The following is a 13,080-nucleotide window of genomic DNA, read 5'->3' on the forward strand; positions in this document are numbered from 1 at the left end:
TGTTGTACCAGATCTCCATCTTCATTGCAACTGCTGGTGACGGGTAGAAGCTGAGTCACCTGATATCTGATATGCTCAACTCAACGGCTAGCCTATTGTTTTCCATGAGAGCCAATGTCATTTGAAAAGCAGAACATTATAAAATCATGAAGACCAAAAGACTTTGACATGCTATATATAGTATATTATCTTATTAGTTCAAAATTAGATCCTTTATCTATTGGTCCATTTCATGTCTCTTATACCACCTCGTGGACTTGATTCATTGACTCTCTCTTGACTCAAACATGTGTCATCTTGTGTCTCAATTATTGACTGTAGTGATAATGACATTATTAATTACTGTAATATTGTTGCGGGGTTCATCTTGTTGTTTGGCCGATTGTTTCGTATTTTATAACGACCATTAAAAAGTATGTTCTATGAATGTGTGTAGTGTGAATGTAATCCGGACATACAACATCCACCATGTTGTCATTATCTTGTGACCTGCCAATGTCAGTTGCGTCACTTCACTAAATAAATCATAAATCCTCTCCTATGGCTTCCATCGAATGCGCACTTTAGAATCTTGCCGGAAGGTAATCAGGGGACTTTTTGCCTACTGTTTTTCGAATACTATGGCTGCGTTCGAAACCGCATACTTCCCTACTATTTAGTATGGGAAAAAGAGTAGGCGAGCGAAAAAGTATGTACGAATCCAAAAGAGTAGGTGAGAATTACCTGGGTGACGTACTAATTATCGCGAGATTCGGACTTAAGTGCGTTCGAATATGCCTACTTTCCTACTATATAGTAGGCGAAAACAGTACGTGAAGGAAGCAGTACGTTAGAAACATCAGTATTCATAAAAGAGTAGGCGAGAAGTTCCCGGATGGCTTACTCGCTTCCGCCCAGATTTTTGAGTGTTCAACGATGGATACTCTTCTATCCCAGGAGGCCACGCGAGAGGATACGTCATAAAAAAGAAGAAGAAGGATAGGTCATACTCGAACGTGACGGAAAGGATGACGGACGAGACTCAAATGTGAGTATTACAAATCAAATGATCGCATGTGTTGAACTACTGTACAGTAAACTGTTGCCTTGTTGAAGATGTAAAGACGCTATATATTTGTGATTTTGCTGTAAATCACATTTTATTATGTATAGCTAACAGAGAAGCTCCAGTAAGGACACATACGTCTCCAAAGTGGATTTGCATACATTTTAAACCGTATACATCTTAAATACAATTACTAAATGTCTATTTAATATCTGGCAAGAAACTCTTCTATAAGAATTGCAGATTAAATATGAAATAGGCATCTGAGTGATGTATGTGTGCTATTATGTAGAACAAATCTATAAAGTAACTAAACATAAGTTATCTATTTTATTTGTCCATTAGTACTGTTGATAAATTAAGGAACATTTATGTAGGATAAAAAGTTAAAACAACCTCAACATGTAAATGTAGTGTTGAGCTCATAAATCAGAGGTTATGTGAATCATGTCTGGATGTTACAGGGACAGATGAACAGATGTGTGTTTATCCGGCGGAGAGTGGCTCATGAAGCTGAATGCTGCCATCAAAGGCTTTGTGACATTACAGAAATGAATAACAACAACTATTTAAATATTAAGTTGTAGTTTATTTTAATTATTGTAATTTCAAACAGAGCTATTACAGCACTTTTCTGATTCTTGATTTCTATGCATTTGCTGCACAGCTTTTGTGGAGCAGGACCTGCAAGGGAAGATGATGGTGGCATTTGTGAAAAAAAGCGTTTTTGTCTTCTAAATAATACTGAAATCAAATGACATTGTGCGGTTAAAATGACTGCTTTTGTGTTATGTTTGTGTATTTTGTAGGATCTGAAATGCCAGCAGGCTGGTGTGAGCACTGAGGATGAGGAGCACAGAGCTGAATCCTGGTGATGGTGCCATGGACGAGTCCCTCCATCACTCCACCTGCCCTCATGAGACCCACCATCACTCCACCTGCCCTTATTGCCTCAGATTGTGAAGCACAACACATCACGCAGCAACCTCCGGCACGAGGGAACGGCTCACCTCTGGCGGTCAGCTGATTCATCAGAGCCGCAGAATGGGCACCGCTGTGTTGAGACGGCAGAAGGATGTGGGGTTCAGCACCTGTAGTCTACATACATGATTGTAGTTTGAATAAAGCTTTGTTTCATGTGTTGACTTGTATATGCATTTGTTTATTGTGTGATGGTGACTTTGATTCATTCTTTTACTAATTTATTAATATTTCTCATTGTTGTCAGTAAATAAAATACAATTAATTAATGCTTTATTTATTGTTTGAATGAAAATGTAGATATGTTCACTATATACACATCTAGAGTGTATTCATGCATAGCTATTTAATTTCATATGACATACATGACATTTTGTTTGTTTTATTGAATTATATAATTTACAGTAAAAAGTAATATAATTAATTGATCAGCACTTATCGTTGTTATTATTGTATGTTTTGGGCTGGGATAGCAATGCAATTCATTCTGGGGTAATATTAATTTTTAATAATGATACTTAAATATTTCGAGTATAAAATCAACAGTTTTCTCCAAAGGTGAATCTCCCTTTGTGCAGACATTACAAACGCTGAGGAAAACCGTTCTAGGTAGGGCTGTCGAGTAAATGTGAGGTAAATGTATGTATGTATATGTATGTATGTATTTATATATATATATATATATATATATATATATATATATATATATATATATATATATATCATGGGTTTGCAAACATATTATGAGATTTTATACACAGGAAAAAACCTATAAGGTTGAATATCAATATATATTTTCTTAAATAATTAATTATATAATACATTTTTAAAAAATGCATTTTCTGTTATTTATAGGCCTGAGGGATGAAACGAGAGTTAAATTTAACAAGAAAAAGAGGAAAACAAAGCAGTAAGCCACTTTTGCTTATGGATGAAAATGTTTGGATATAAAATAAAGAAATTAACAACATATTCCAGAGATGACAATTTTGGGATTTCGTAATAAAAATAAATATCGTTAAGGATAAAACGGTGGGTCACATTAGTAGGGTTAAATATAAGAACTTAAATCAACCCTAAATGTACTCACACAATAAATGGGCAGCAGTTTCTTCAAAAAGACCACAAAATGAGCAAGTTTAATCAATATCATGATATTTACAGACAGATGAATTAAACGTGTCGTTCAAATCTTTTAAGTTGTTGCGCTTGTGATAACGCGTCGTAGGTCACATGATAACGTCAACATGGCAGATGTCCGGTTCTCATTCATACTCAACGAGATCTGGCTATAAAGTACCTACTCTTTTAGCGCTCGTTAAGTAAGTACTCATTGAAATTAAGTACCTACTCATTGAGTATGCGGTTTCGAACGCAGCCTATGTATTCGGACATACTACTCTGTTGATGTACTGTTTTTCGCATAGCTTTTGTGTTACGCACTCCAGGTTGACTGAACTTACACAATGATAGTGATGTTAAGTTAACCTCGCTTTCTGGAATACACATTGATTTTGTATGTGTGTTGTTTTGCTATAGTGGCTGACTGTAAATTATCCTTTAGTTTGCTTAGGCCTGGTTTCACAGACAAGGCTTAGATTAAGCCAGGATTAGGCCTTAGTTAAAATAGGACATTTCAGTAGCTTTTTTAAACATCCCTCAGAAAAAAACATTACTGGTGTGCATCTTGAGACAAAATAATGGCAGTGACATGTTTTAAGATATGCCAGTGCAAGTTGCTTTTATTTAAAACAGCTCAAACATGCATTTTAGTCTGGGACTAGCTTAAACCTTGTCTGTGAAACCGGCCATATAATGTCACTTCTAGCACCCATTTTGCAGAACCCATCTCTTTCGTCCTGTGTGACCTCTCATAAGCACATGTAACAAGCTGTTCTGTGGTAAAAAGCACTTGCTAAGGTTTCACAGTTAACACAGTCATCAGTGTTACACAAGTGATGACAGAACTTCTAGTGGTGGTCCATGGGGATCAGGATGCAGAAGATGAGTGATCTGCTGAGGGTGAGAGTGCAGGTCTGACACATTCTGAGATCACATGGTGTTCTGTCAAATTAACAGCGCACAGGGTTATGAAACACTTTGATGTTAGAGAATATGTACTTTTTTTTTATTTTTATTTTTTTAAATAAGCCTTGTGATTGGGACCCCACTGCTCAGTGTTGGCAGCACTTGCACTCTTTAACTTATTGGATGATGATATGCTTGGAAAGGACTTTGCAAACCTACCTTTATTGTTGATATCCATCATGACTATCATAACTTGCATATGAACTGGAATCCAGGGCATTCTGGTTTTCCCCCACTGAAAGAATGTAAACTTGTTTAAAGCCATTGCAAGGATTCCAACAAGAAAACTGACCAAATACACACACATTTTTGGACATCGCTTTTGATTCACAGCCTTCGGTCGGCTAATGTTTTGGTCTTTATTGGTAGTATAATTGCATATAAGTTTCTGATTGCTTCAGATTTAACCAAAACCGGCAGATTCTGCCTACAGTACACAAAAACAAAAACTTTTCTCTGTTGTGAAACACTGGTTGAACTGTTTGAATGCATTTTCTCTATACAAACACCCCACTTAATCATGTGCAAAAGTGTTTCTAGCACTTCCCGTTGGTGTTGTTTATAGATTTATTCCAGAGTAAATACTCATGTATTTTTTTTACCCTTTTTTTTTTTTTTTTGCATTGGCCCTCATTTGCACTGGTCTTCAGAGCCGTCTTCCCTGTGATATTTTAAGCACATCCAGTCCTTAAATGCAGCAGACTGTCTGGGCCAGCTGGCTACAGACTCAGAGAGAGGTCAGAGGTGACCCTATTGAATTTCTCTATTAGTCTCTTTTCCTTTGTCCAATAACCGCAAGCGACTAGAGACCATGACATCAGACAGTATATGCTATAATTGTAGTATTGTGTGGGTTCAAAGTGTGACATTTGGTTTATACTACTATTAATAGAATCACATACAGACAAGATATTCAGACCAGGTATTCACTAACTCGATAATTATAATCGCTAATATAAAGCAATTTTGCTGTACTGTGACAGAAAAAAAAAAATTGTTCAGCCAAAAATGTAATTGGGTCTTTATTTACTCACCCTCATGTAATTCCAAACTTGTATACTGTAATTTTGTCTTTAGAATACAAAAGGAGAAAATGAGAGAATTTGAAGAATTACTGTTCATATTGGCCATTGCCGTCAAGCTTCAAAGCAACAAATTTTATAGTGTGTTTTTGGGTGGTTACAATGAGCTGTTGTTGTATGGAAAAGATTTTTCAAAAATTCATTTAGAAAATCCCTAAACTACTCATAGGATGTTGCGAAATCATCTGCACAAATGGACACTTAAAAATCTTCCAAGATGCCTCAAGATGACAAAACAAGCCCAAACAAACAACTAAAAATCTAGATATTTTAAGCCACCCACTAAATAACTTTTTTTCCTTTGAAAAACCAGGGTTCCCACTGTCTTTAAAAACCTGGATATATGAGGTAACCTAATTTTGAAGTTGAAACTTGATACATTCTAAACTCCATTATTATACATTTTTCAAGTTATGTCAAGCTTTAATAGATTTTTTTTTTAATCCTTAATCTTTGTCGAGGTAAATTGATTAAAAATCTGAAAAGTCACGGGACCTTTGAATATTGTTGTGGACAATGGAAGTCAAAAAGTTTTAGAATCACTTATCTAGACAAAATAGATGATATTGCTTCTGTCTGGTTCAACTTGTCTTCTTGGTAGAAAGAATACTTCTACAAGACCTTTGTTCAACCCATAATCAATTGTATATTTTGAGCACAATGTGGAATTCGCTAAACAATCACAAACAAAACACTCAAAACAAGTATTACCATATTCCAGTCACCACCTACGTCCTCATGTCATTGTTTATGTTTCTGTCACTTATTAATTTAACCGGCCCATGAGTGAATCCTTACTTGTTTGGGGTTTGTTTGTTTTTCTCTCATTTCTCTGCGTCCCTCTACAAGGGCGACAGGCTGTCCAAACTTGTCCTGTCGGACATTTCCCAGATATTGGGTCATGATACTGAGCTCCAGTCTCCAGCCAAGACGGATGGATCTGTCTGCTACCGGTCATTAAGACTGACCCAAAAATAACAAGCTGGGCTTAGTACTTCTATACTGATCAAAACCTGACTTGTCTTTTTAGTGCCAAAAGCAATCAGTGCAACCAATAGTAACCTGTGTGAGTCACCATCAGTGTTTAATGAATATGTAATGAATGAATATCACCAGCCACTTTATTAGGTACTTCAACTGCTCGTTAACACAAACACCTAATCATTATCTAATCAAGCATCTTAATGCAGTTAGGCATGTAGACATGGCCAAGAAGATCTGCTGAAGATCAAGCTGAGCATCAGAGAGGAGAGCAAAGGTGATTTAAGTAACTTTGAACATGGCATGCTTGTTAATGGCAAACTGGTTCGAAATGATAGAAAGGCAACAGCTCAATAACCACTAATTAAAACCGAGGTCCGCAGAAAAGCATCTCTGAACGCACAACACGTCCAACCTTGAAGCAGACGGGCTACAGCAGCATAAGAACACACCGGGTGCCTCTCCTGTCAGATAAGAACAGGTAACTGAGGCTAAAATTTGCACAGGCTCACCAAAATTTGACAATAGAAGATTAGAAAAAACATTGCCTGGTCTGATGAGTCTCGATTTCTGCTGCGACATTCAGATGATAAGGTCAGAATTTGGCGTAAACAACATAAAAGCATGGATCCATCCTGCCTCATATCAACCGTTCAGGCTGTTGTTGGTGGTGTAATGGTGTGGATGATATTTTCTTAAAACACTAATTGAGCATCGTTTAAACACCACAGCCTACCTGAGTATTGTTGCTATCCATGTCCATCCCTTTATGACCACATCAGATCTTCATCTGATGGTTACTTCCAACAGGATAACATGACGTCACAAAGCTCATATCATCTCAAACTGGGTTCTTGACTTGAAAATCAGTTCACAAATGGCTTCCACAGTCGCCAGATCTCAATCCAGTAGAGCACCTTTGGGATGTGGTGGAACGGGAGATTCGCATCATGGATGTGCATCTGACAAATCTACAGCAAATGCGTAATGCTATCATGACCATATGGGCAGGAATGTTTCCAGCATCTTGTTGAATCTATAGCCGCTTTCCGACCGGAGGAACCTTTTCACGGTTCCTAGAACTATTGGCTAAAGAACCCGTATGTTCCTGCGATCCGAACACGCCGACTAGGAACGACTTTAGTTCTAGGAACTCCATTTGGAGGAACTAATTTAGCTCCTACTTCAGAGTAGAACTACCCGTGACGTTAGTGTACGCTGATGACCGAACGCACGCAAAACACCAGCATCTGCCATTTTTAAAACCGCTATATGTAAACACACAGATTATAGCCAATATATTTACTCCAGAAACTAGATACAAACATGGAAAACAGTGATAGATGGGCCTCTAAACCTTTATGCTGAAGAGAAAATCCTCAAACAAAGTCAAACATGATTATGTATTTCTGCTCAGCTAGCAACACTGGACATCAACCACACGGCATAGGCTAATAACTTTTTTTCATATACTGTGTACTTTCTATAACAGTTCTATCTAATAACATGTTAAACAGTACTGTTAGACAGATCGCTACCTAATGAACACAGAGAATGCGAGCATTGTTTGCTCTGTTGTTCTCAGCGCCGTCAAAATAAAGGTCCGTTGCTCCGTCAAAAAAGTCGCCGTGCTTGCGTCACTCCCTTACCCCTCCTACCAGTTCCTATGGCCACTTGGCCAGTGCGAACGCAAACAGCAAACCCGAGTTTGGGGGAGAGTAGTTCATAGAACTGTTTAGAAGTGGACAGTTCCTATAACTAAGTTCCTGTACTTGGTCGGAAAGCGGCTTATGCCATGAAGGGTTTGCTGAAGGCAAAAGGGGTCCAACCCGATACTAGCCATGGGTAGGCCTACCTAATAAATATATAAACACTCAGTCAATAAAAAAAAATATGAAAGAATACCAAGCACTATTCCTTGATTATTATGAAAAGTAAAACAAATGTGTACATACTTTTAACTATAATTTTATTATGCCCTAAAAAAAAAATATATATATATATATATACTCGTCAATATAGGCTAATGTTGACTCGTAATTGTCTCATAATGCTTTAAAACCTTACTAATAATTCAAATGACAAACTTTAGTTCCTTTGGTCTTCTGTCTTTCATGCTATTTTTAGAGGTTCACTGTACATTTCTGCAGAAGGATGCTGGTAAACAATATGTTGGTTGAACTCCAGACTCCTGAACCAGGCCAGACGTCTCTAAGCCAGAGGAATTATAAGGAGACACAGATTGTGAGGAGTTGGTGGGAAAGGGGTTAGATCCATGGGGGGTGCTTCACATTTTTTTGTGTGGAGGCACTGATGTTTTATATTTGCTCATTTCCGCACATTCCTCTGCGCTAGAAGAAGAAGAGGAACAGGGATGAGGAAGGACTGTGCCTATAAAAAAATCCTACTTATTGGCACGTCCACCATTTCAGACAGATGCACAAATCCACTCTGCCCTACTCACGCCATGCTCCCATAGGACACGAAAGGAGAAAAAGAGAGAGAAATCAATTAGAGTTGCGGTGTAGACTTTTTGTCTGTCATTATGAAACTTGTCTTATGGGTTGTTTGAGTCTCCGTTCTATATAAACTGCTTGACAAAGGTCGAAGTGGCCACTGAGCGTATTTATAACCAGAGAGAACAATTGGAAGGGAAGGGTTCAATATCCCACTGAGTTTCCTGTGAAAATTATCCAGGTTTGTATAAAAATTATTTGGGGCTCGTTCTTTACCACTGCCTCAGGAAGAGGTCAAGAAACTGGGGAAAATAATAAGCAAAGGAAATGACCAGATGATTTTGATTACAGTCTCAATTCATTGCTCAGCACATTTAATGTAATATTAATATAATATATAAATTTAAATTTTTAAAATGTAATTCATTCTTGTGATGACAAAGCAGTCTTCAGTGTCACATGATGCTTCAGAAATCATTATAATATGCTGATTTGGTGCTCAAGAAAAATGTCTTATTATTATCAATGTTGAAAACAGTTGTGTTGCTTATTATCTTTGTGAAAACTGACACTAAAAACAGATTTTTTCCAGGGTTGTTTGATGAATAGAAAGTTCAAAAGAAAAAAGTTTTTTAAAGAATTTAAATTTAATGCATCCTCCTTGCTAAATAAAAGTAAAATAAATACTTCTTTAAAAAAATCTTACTGACCCCAAACGGTAGTGTATATTCAGCATTTAAATAAAACTGGAAAATATGGATATATTATTATGGTTTAAATTATGCTAAGTTGAATGGGGGAAAAATGGTTATGTATGCATTACACTACTTTTCACACATTGAAATTTATTACTGCTTTTTAATAAGGAGAATCACTAATGGAAATAATGTCAATTACAGCAAAAACAAATGGATGTATTATGGCAATGAGGAATTCCTCATATTGTCAATCATATTATGAATATATTTGACCTTAACATTTGGTCAGATTCATCCTCAAACACATAGATGCTGTATAGTAGTAATGTGAGTTGGAAAAACCTTATTTATTCATAACCTTGACCCATCCTTATTATCACAGCATTTAAGACTGGTTTAGACTGGATCTATACTGGAAATGTCAGCAGCACTATCTATTTATATATATGCAGTGCTGGATGTCATCATTTGATTACGAAAAATACTCAGATCCTCGTGCTGTTTTCATATTGTTACTATCCTATAATCCTGAGTTATTGTAACTGTAACATTTATGAATCCTTTTACTGTAATTTATTTAGAACTCTGAAGAAAAAAAAACATACAAACACCTCCAGACTATCAATGCAGAACAAGCCACTAATCAGTTCCATAGATAGCGACTTTTACAACACTCACACATTCCAAAGACTCAAAGAATTAAACTGAACACATGGCTCCCCAGAGGTGCTAGCAGCTCCTCGCAGCACAGATGTAAAAATGCCTTTCTGTGGACCCCCCAGAGCCCCTTTTTTACAGTATCTACTGAGGGGCCACGGACAGGCATAACCCAGCGATGTATTCCAGATCAGGAATTTGATGCATTTCTGTTTCACATCATTTCTCTGGAATGTTGCGCTAGCGCAGAAGGCCCCAAACCGGAGCTGATGGATTCAAGGAAGTTTGAAAGGGGAATGATGGGATACAGGCGCTGCTGGGGAGCGAGGCGCATCCGGCGTCCACCATTAATGACCCTCCATCTCGCCGCGTAAAGAGACGCCAGTTAGTTCAGGCAGAACGCCGTGCATCTGGAGCGCACATTTACCCACAGCCTGTTTCTCGCTCTCCGTCACTCACGTAGTATGCAGATATTTGCACAATCATTAGATTTTTCTTTTAATATATAAATAATTCTGAAGGTCATTGAAAAGATATTTCATCAACTGTGGTGGTGAGACGTGAAGTCCGTGACGGAACGACAAATGATGATGGATGCATAAATATGGCTGTTATTATGATATCAATATGATATTGCAAATTATTCTGTTGTTGCGCTCGTTTTTTTAATAAGTGCAGCACTTTTTTTTCTGGATGTACATCAGATAGATTTGGAGGAATGCAGAGAATCGCCCATTTACATCACTAATGACGTCTTTCGCCAGAGCCAATCAATCAGCCAGGGGGACTTAGTTGAAATAAATATTGCTTTTATCATCAAATATCTGATTGCATGTGAGAACACACGCGAGGACCGGGTTACTTACTTTAATGAGCCAAAATATTTCAGCATAAATTGACTGCAAAATTTGCAGATCATTGGACGGGCCTGGGGGTCACGGGGTCGGTCTCGGCAGTAAATGCAGCTTTAAGTGGTATTGTCAGTTACACCATTTATTATAACCACAGCTGGACGTGTTACATAAGATGTTAATGTGATCCACCTTTTGCCCTCTGTGTTTGTGTGGTATAGCTATTGCAGTACAAACACAAACTTCATGGACACAATCATTTGTCTAATGCCAGTCTAAACCAGAAGAGGGTAAATATCATTCTTCTGCACCACATTTCCCACTTTAAAACCTCTACACAAACAAGCACAATGCAAATGGGGAAGGTATGGTAGACATTTAAATATAAGTATATTATACTTTGCTTTTAAACAATCTGCATTGTAAAAAACGCTATATAAATTAAGGTTAAAAAAACGTATTAGCCTTTTAGCAATTAAGCAACTATATTAGTAACACTTTACAATAACCTCTCATTTTGATACATTAACATGAACTAACAATGAACAGTACCTTCACATTAATTAATTATTAATTTTATAATATAATATATAATAGGTATATTATAAATGTATATTAATCAATTTTTAAATCAAAAAGTTAATGCACTGTGAACTAACATGAACACATAATGAACAACTAGCCTATGTTTTTATTCACAAACATTAACCAAGATTAATAAATGCAATCAAAAATGTATCGCGCATTGTTAGTTCATATTAGCTAAGGCATTCATAAATGTGACCTTATTGCAAAGTGTTACCATTAAATAATAATAATAATAATACATATTTTTAAATAGGCCTATATGGTTTTATTCATTTTCATATGTAAATATTATAATCACATTTTGTTTATTTTTTATTGTTTGTTTGCGTTTAAGCACCGATTGATCTTTTTTTATTGACAATGTAATCATGCTTCTCCTATTTTCCATATATGGCACGCGGCACTCGAAAGAAGCACATCATGTAAACTAACTAGAAATGAATATCTGACAAGATAAGGCATGAATTTTTGTGATATTTCACAGGATGAGTTCATGGAAAACAAATGGACCCTTGTGCCTAATAACACAAATCTGACACTTCCGAACAAGAATGGAAGCGATACAAATTTAGTGTGTACAAGTGTTGATATGTCATCCTCTTGGGTAAGAGAAGCATTAACCTCTGGTCAAAGTCAATCCTACATCTTAAAATAATCTCAATTCTTATCTCATTTTAATCATTCCATGCTGTACGAGAGCAAGTATGATAAATAAGAAATTCAATTTCCTCCCTGTTATCTTAATACACGGTTCCCCATTGAGGAATTAAGCCGACGATACATCTTTGCTCCACCAAGTTAACGCTAAATTTGTCCTTTGATTGTTTAGGCTATGAGCGATTTTCAATCACTTATAGACAGGAATAGTTTATGGAAACTGTGAGTCTATCAGGAATCCAATTATCATATCACTGGAGGACGACAGTGTCCTGAAATGTGGCCAAACTTTTTAATAGCCTTGTATAACGCTTGATCAGGAACACATTTATGCACACGTCGACCACATTGTACAGTCTCCTGCCCTCCCATTCACAATATTTTCCTTTTAATCCATTATATTTTCATTGTTTGGCCCTTGTAATACATCTAGAATTTAGTAATATTTAAAACAAATCAGCCGCGGCTTGTCTGTATAAGGGCAGGTGCGGCAATAAGTGCCACACCAAAATATTCATCCAAACATAGACCTCTAGGCTATATACACTGAATTACTAAAAAATTGTAAACATGTTAAGCATTCTGCAACAAATATTTTTCAGATTTTAAGTCTTAAAGTGAGCAGGATATATTAAGATTTTCCGCATGGATTCGGTACTTAGCGGGGCAGCCGGTCTCTGAGCCCTCCCAAGCTCTACAGCGCCCCACAAATTTCCTATGTAAATCTGTGGTGAAATATGGAACTGCAGCGTGCATTGGGGCAGATTTCAGACTGCTCCGCCAGAGAATGTCTAATAAGGCGAGAAGTTTCACTCTCAGTACACTTCCGGCTTCTGAACTGGTTGCAGTTCCACTCTGATTCCATATGAGGGCGCTCACAGGACGAGTGCAGAATGAATGGAGGTCAATGGCGCTATACCACTCAAAATCCACTTTTCTCAGGATATAATTTTTTTTGTCTAGCAATTTGAATGTTGTATTCGAAAGGAGATGCAA

Source organism: Squalius cephalus (assembly GCF_949319135.1).
Source record: "Squalius cephalus genome assembly, chromosome: 6".
Classification (NCBI taxonomy): domain Eukaryota; kingdom Metazoa; phylum Chordata; class Actinopteri; order Cypriniformes; family Leuciscidae; genus Squalius; species Squalius cephalus.